This window comes from Corvus hawaiiensis, chromosome 22 (genome assembly GCF_020740725.1).
Source record: "Corvus hawaiiensis isolate bCorHaw1 chromosome 22, bCorHaw1.pri.cur, whole genome shotgun sequence".
Taxonomy (NCBI): domain Eukaryota; kingdom Metazoa; phylum Chordata; class Aves; order Passeriformes; family Corvidae; genus Corvus; species Corvus hawaiiensis.
In genome coordinates this window covers 6,746,507-6,752,077 of record NC_063234.1, presented here as the reverse complement: position 1 = coordinate 6,752,077, position 5,571 = coordinate 6,746,507, and the positions used below count along the sequence as shown (strand labels likewise).

Sequence of the window (5,571 nt, the reverse complement as noted above, 5' to 3'; positions counted from 1 at the left end):
AGAAGAATTTGTGGATAGTAATTAAAATAAAATCAAATTCATTTCCATAGGACTTGATCTTTTCACTGATTGACAATAATCCTTCACATATGTGATTTCCTTTTTTTTTTTTTTTTTGTTGTTGTTTTTTTTGTTGTTTTTTAGTTTTTACACACAGGATTGTCAAGGGAACAAGATTCCCATGAAAACATGAGAACAGCTGTGATTTACTCCCAACACGGGGTTCAAGCTGGAGGGTGGTTGCTCAGACACTGAAATGCCTTGAATTTCCTTCTCCTCCTTACAACTGCTTGTCAATCCATTGGGCATTGACACCTCCATGAATAATGAAGAAAAGGAAAATCTAAGCTAAAATACTCAAACACGTGCACATATACATTTGCAGAGTCTTTTAACTAAAGAACCAGTTAGTGGCAAACAGAGTGGATGATTTATTGCTACACTTGTCAATTATTCAGACTAAACGGTTTAAGGAGGGTAACAATGATATCTGTTTACCAGGCACTAAACAAGCTCTGGGCATTCCCCCTTTTTAAGAAATCAATATCCCTCTTGTTTCTTCACCTTCATATTTACCCCCAAGCAGGATTACTGGGAAGCAGAAAAGTTGGACAAAGCACCTAGAAAGGAAAGCCACAAGCAAATGCTTCAAACTTTACAATTCACATTTATTTTGAAAAAATGTTTTGTTAAAAATACTCCTACAAAGGCATTGGAGCAGCAGGTTTCTGTTTCCTTTATAAATACATCTGATTTATTTATTTATTCTTTTTTTCTCAGTAACATCGAAAGACATCTGACAAAGCCAGGGAAGCCCTGGGCTGAATGGAAGACACATCCCTGTGTAACAAGGACCTGCACACGATCTCCCCATTCACAATTAAAAAAAATACAAATACTGTCATGAAAAGTGTTCTGTTGTCCACAGGGTCACGGCCAACACACGGGAAGAGCAGGAACCCAGGGCTGGGGACACCCTGGAGCCCAGCTGATGCATCCCGGGACTGGTGGCAGGGGAGGACAGGACACAGTGCTGACTCCACACCCTTGTCGTTGGGTGCTGAAGGACTGACCCCATTTCCCCATCCCATTCTCCAGCTCCTGCCAGAGCCGTGACCACGAGGTCAGAGCCCGGCAAAGCCTCCTGTCCCTGCAAACCTTCCCTGTGACATTGGCAGCTTCTCCACAAATCTTCCAGGGAAGGACATTTTCCAGCAGATGCTGCCACACCACGTCCTGTGGGAGGACCCCATGAGCAGGTCACAGGAACCAGTGCCCTGATGGACAAGAGAATTCCCTGCCACACTTCCCCCCCTACCTCACTATAACCTGCCACCTCACTGCCACCCTCTCTGGGACCTTCCTGGGACTTAGTGTCTGAGCTAGGAAAAGATCTTCCCTGCAAGGAGTCTTTTGGGATGGAGCATGGACGTTGGCTCTTCAGTTCCTCAGAAGCCCATGGGTAGATGATGGCACAGGAGGGAGGTTTGGATACCTGTGCCCGGCTCATCCTGAGATGAGATCTCTGAGCTCCCAAGCTCACCTGTCCTGCACCTCAGGGGCTCTCTGAGCTCCCAAGCTCACCTGTCCTGCACCTCAGGGGCTCTCTGAGCTCCCAGACTCCTGAGTCCTGCTCCCCAACGCTCTCAGACCACGGCTTGGGGAAGTGAGAGGGGTCATGCCTTTATTTGGGATGTGCTTGGAAGCATCAGGCTCATTTATCCATCAAGAACTGTGACACCTCAGCTCTGGCTTCAGGTGCTGGAGCACCCCCAGGCTCCCCAAGCTTAAACCGGGCCCTCAAAGCACTCCCTGGGTAGAGTTCACACGCAATCCAACGAGCACGGCAGCGAGGGACACAAGGTCAGCAAAGCCTTTCCAAAGCAAACCTGGAAATACAAATTTTGTCCTCACGCTGATGGAAGTGCTCATTCACCCGTGGCAAGAGGCAGGGTTGGACCCTTTTCCTGAACTATCCCACGGGAACACTGGCCAGGGATCCTGACAGGCCAGACCTGCTTTCACACAACTTCCTGCTGCTTCATCCAGGAAGATCTGTGACGTGAGGTGGATGTTTCCAGAAAGAAAGGGAGGCAAAGGGGGGATTTTTTTCACGGGAAGAGATGTAGCTAAGCACAGGTTCCCTGCAGAGGTGTGCTGAGCCAGCTCCAAGGAAGGGAATTCCTGGTGATGGCCCAAACCTGAACAAACCATCCAGCCCTTCTGTGCTGGGGAGGGGACAGAGGGCAGAGAAACAGCAGAGAGAGAGAGAGAGCTGAAGGTGGAGGCCAAGCGATGACAAAGAAAAGGGTGCAAGAGTCACAGGCTGAAAAGGGGATGGAGAAGTCACTGCAGGGGGGCACCCAACAGAAAGCTCCTCCAGTGCAGGGGCTATGGATCCACAAAAGAAGAAGCAGATGCAAGCCCCCATCTCTGATCATTGATTTCTCCCCCTCCAGCTCCAGCAGGATGCAAGGGATGTGCTGTGATGTGGGGTCTTGGAGGACCATCACGAGGAGGGGAGAAGCGAAGGCAGGACTCGGGCAGGAGCACCTGGGTGACGCCCACAGCCGGGCTCCAGGGACTGCTCTCCTTGTCAGAGCATCCACAGACTGCAGCTCCTGCTTAGTGTCTCCAACTCCCTCACCCTCCAAGGAGTCTTTCCTTCCCCCCTGCTCAAACCAGGCTTTTCACTGCTCAGATCCCACTGTTGGATGAGACATGGATGACCACACGTGTCTGTCCCTCTGCCCATGGCTGATCCTTCCCTCATGGGCTGTCTCACTTCCCTCCACTGTTGAACAGCTTGAAAGAAAACTCTGGAGCTTGAAGGATGGATGGTCAGTGCTTCTGCAGACCTGAGGGACCCAGCCACACCTGACAGCCTTGCCCCAAGCAAGTCCTCACTCCAGAACCCTGCAGGATTTTGGGAACTCCTGCAATCTGAACTTTATTTCCCTGTACCTCAGTCCTGTAGAAAGCCTGGGCTGGGCTCTAGGACAGACTGGGAGGTGCTCAGGTAGGGTGGGAATGGACACAGTGGTACTGGGAGCGGGGCTGGCCAACATGAAACCCACAGCCCTGAAACTTGGCTGCCTCACATGAGGGTTGGACTGTCCTTCACTAAAGCTGGGATTTTCCTATGATCCCAGTGCTCCTGGGATCCTAGACACAGAAGCCAGGATTTTCAGAGGAAAAAAGAACCATCAGAGACCACCAAAAGTGTCCCTTCTCAGGTCCCCTACAGCTCACCAGGCCAGGAATACACAGTCAGGGATCCTTCAGCTCCAGCCTGGCCCTTCTCCCACATTGCTGGGCTGCTCTGCAGAGGGACACAAATCCCTGCCTGCACCAGAGAGCTTTTCACTTGTGCCATCAAGGCAGACCGAGCAACAGAAGGGTTTTAATGTCTGGATCTAAGCTGTCCCCAGGACATAAACAACAAATTCATCTTCAGAGCTGGGCCAGCACTCAAAACCAAACCTTGCACTTAATCCCTGCCTGGATCTTGTCCTGGAGCCCCCAACACTCAATGCCTGCTCTGGGGCCCCTCTGGGATTTCCCTGCACTCCCCCAGTCCAGCCCTGAATTGCTCCATTGCACCAAGAGCTTTCTGCCCATTTTAGAAGCTTGTCCCAGTCTCCTTTCCTGCATTTTCACCCTTGAGGCAGCTCTGACGGGTTCATTTGGACTCCTGGCCAGATTCCCAAACAACCAGCAGGTCCCAGGGCTGAGCCAGCCAACGCAGAGGGACAAATCTCACTGTCAGAAACCACCCCAGAGCAGAGGAAGGGAAGGACAGGGATCTCTCCCACCCAGCCCTCCTAAGGTCCTCTGGGTCATGAAAGGAGGTTTGAGGTAAGAATGCTTCCACAGAGAGCTTCCACATCCAACACACGACAGATCACCCAGTCAATCTCCCTTTTTGTGCTTTTCCAGCTGTTCGAGGCACTGGTGTCCCACTGCAGCTCTGAGCCCCAGGGATGCCTTGGGATACACAAGGAACTGGGAGGAGGAAGCCTCTGACATGGGAAGCCCTCTGGCTCCACACTGAAATCCTTCCCCAGAAAGAGTGAAAATGGAAAATCAATTGATGCTTGATGGAGTGTTTGGGCCTTCAAGAGATGTAGAATGTGTCAGTCTCAAGAATACGACAGTATAAAAGAATTTCTGCAGGAATCCTGTTGTACACCCTGTGCCCGCGGGCATCCATGACCCAGAAAAACTGGAAGAGGTATTTTTGTGTCAAGGAGATTATTGTTTCAAAAGTTTGTCTGGTCACCTTTTGAATCCCTGAATGGTTTGGGTTGGAAAGAACCTTAAAGCCCATCCCATTCCACCTGCTGCCACGGGCAAGGACACCTTCCACTGTCCCAGGCTGCTCCAAGCCCTGTCCAACCTGGCCTTGGACACTGCCAGGGATCCAGGGGCAGTCACAGCTGCTCTGGGCAACCTGTGCCTCCCTACTCTCACAGGGAAGAATTTCTTCCTAAAATCCAATCTAAACTTACCCTCCTTTAGCTTAAAGTCATTCCTCCTTTTCTTACCAATCCATCTAATGCTGGGTATCTGTGTTCCGGCCATGAGTTCCACCCTCTGATCACTGTGCTTTGTGCCAAGGAATATTCTGCTTCCCCTGCCTTCGAGCTATTACTGTCAGAAACAGTGACTGCTGCCTTCTCACCTTTCTCACATCTTTCCTGATTTAAGGGCATGAAATTTTTATCGTTGTGGTTTGCCTCTGCCAGAACCAAGAATCAAAACCTATTTATCTTTTATACCTCCCACAGACTTCTGGCTGTTCCAGAAGCCCCGATCTGGCTGCACCTATCTGTATATTTATTTCTTCATTTCTGTGCATCCCTTTTGAGCGGAGGAGAACAAAAGCATTGCCAGCATTTGCAGAGCCAGCACATCAAAAATTCACTGGCTCGTGACCTTGTGTGAAGGCTCCTGAATGCCAACATTTGATAGCAATCAGAGATTTCACATTTATTCTCCACCAGCAAAGGCCAAGCCAGGCTGTGGCTTTGCCACACCATCTGTCCCAGGCTGGTGATTTTATCAACCTCCATCTCCCAGCCCAGCCCACTCGGCCTGGAGTCAGTGATCTGGAAGTGCAGACCAAAGGCAATTTGGGGAAAGGGGGATCTGACCATCAGCTTCATCCTCAGGCAGAGTAACGTGCTTCCCCCAGTCCTCATGGAATCCTGGGATGGTTTGGGTTGGAAAGGACCTTAAAGATCATCTCGTTCCAACCCCCTGCCATGGACAGGACTCCTGCTTGAACCCCTTCCATCAGTTTATCCTAACACAGCTGTTTGGCTCTTAAAGACAAAATTTAATCCTTCCCTCCCAGACTTGGTTGGCACAACCAAAGGATATGGCCCGAAATCTGTGCGAGAGCTCCAGACTGACCCCAGAGGTAGAAGCTACAGTTGAGGCAAGTGAAAAATTCCTGAAGTTTACTGGAACGAAAGAGCTGGAAATGGATCAACCAAGTGTTTGCTGTTCTTTTTTTCATGAAGGCAAAACGGGGCTCCTGACAAAAAATGAGGCACGCAAGGCAGA

The 5,571-nt window shown here is 50.3% G+C and overlaps 1 long non-coding RNA gene across 1 annotated transcript; it reads right to left on the bottom strand.

Annotated features, from left to right (window-relative positions):
- Positions 1-647: 647 nt before the first annotated feature.
- On the bottom strand, positions 648-4,370 carry LOC125337188. The gene is made up of 2 exons (XR_007207989.1): positions 1,596-4,370; positions 648-1,554 (listed from the first exon to the last, which is right to left on the bottom strand). It is a non-coding gene; the product is annotated as an uncharacterized LOC125337188 (long non-coding RNA).
- Positions 4,371-5,571: the final 1,201 nt, after the last annotated feature.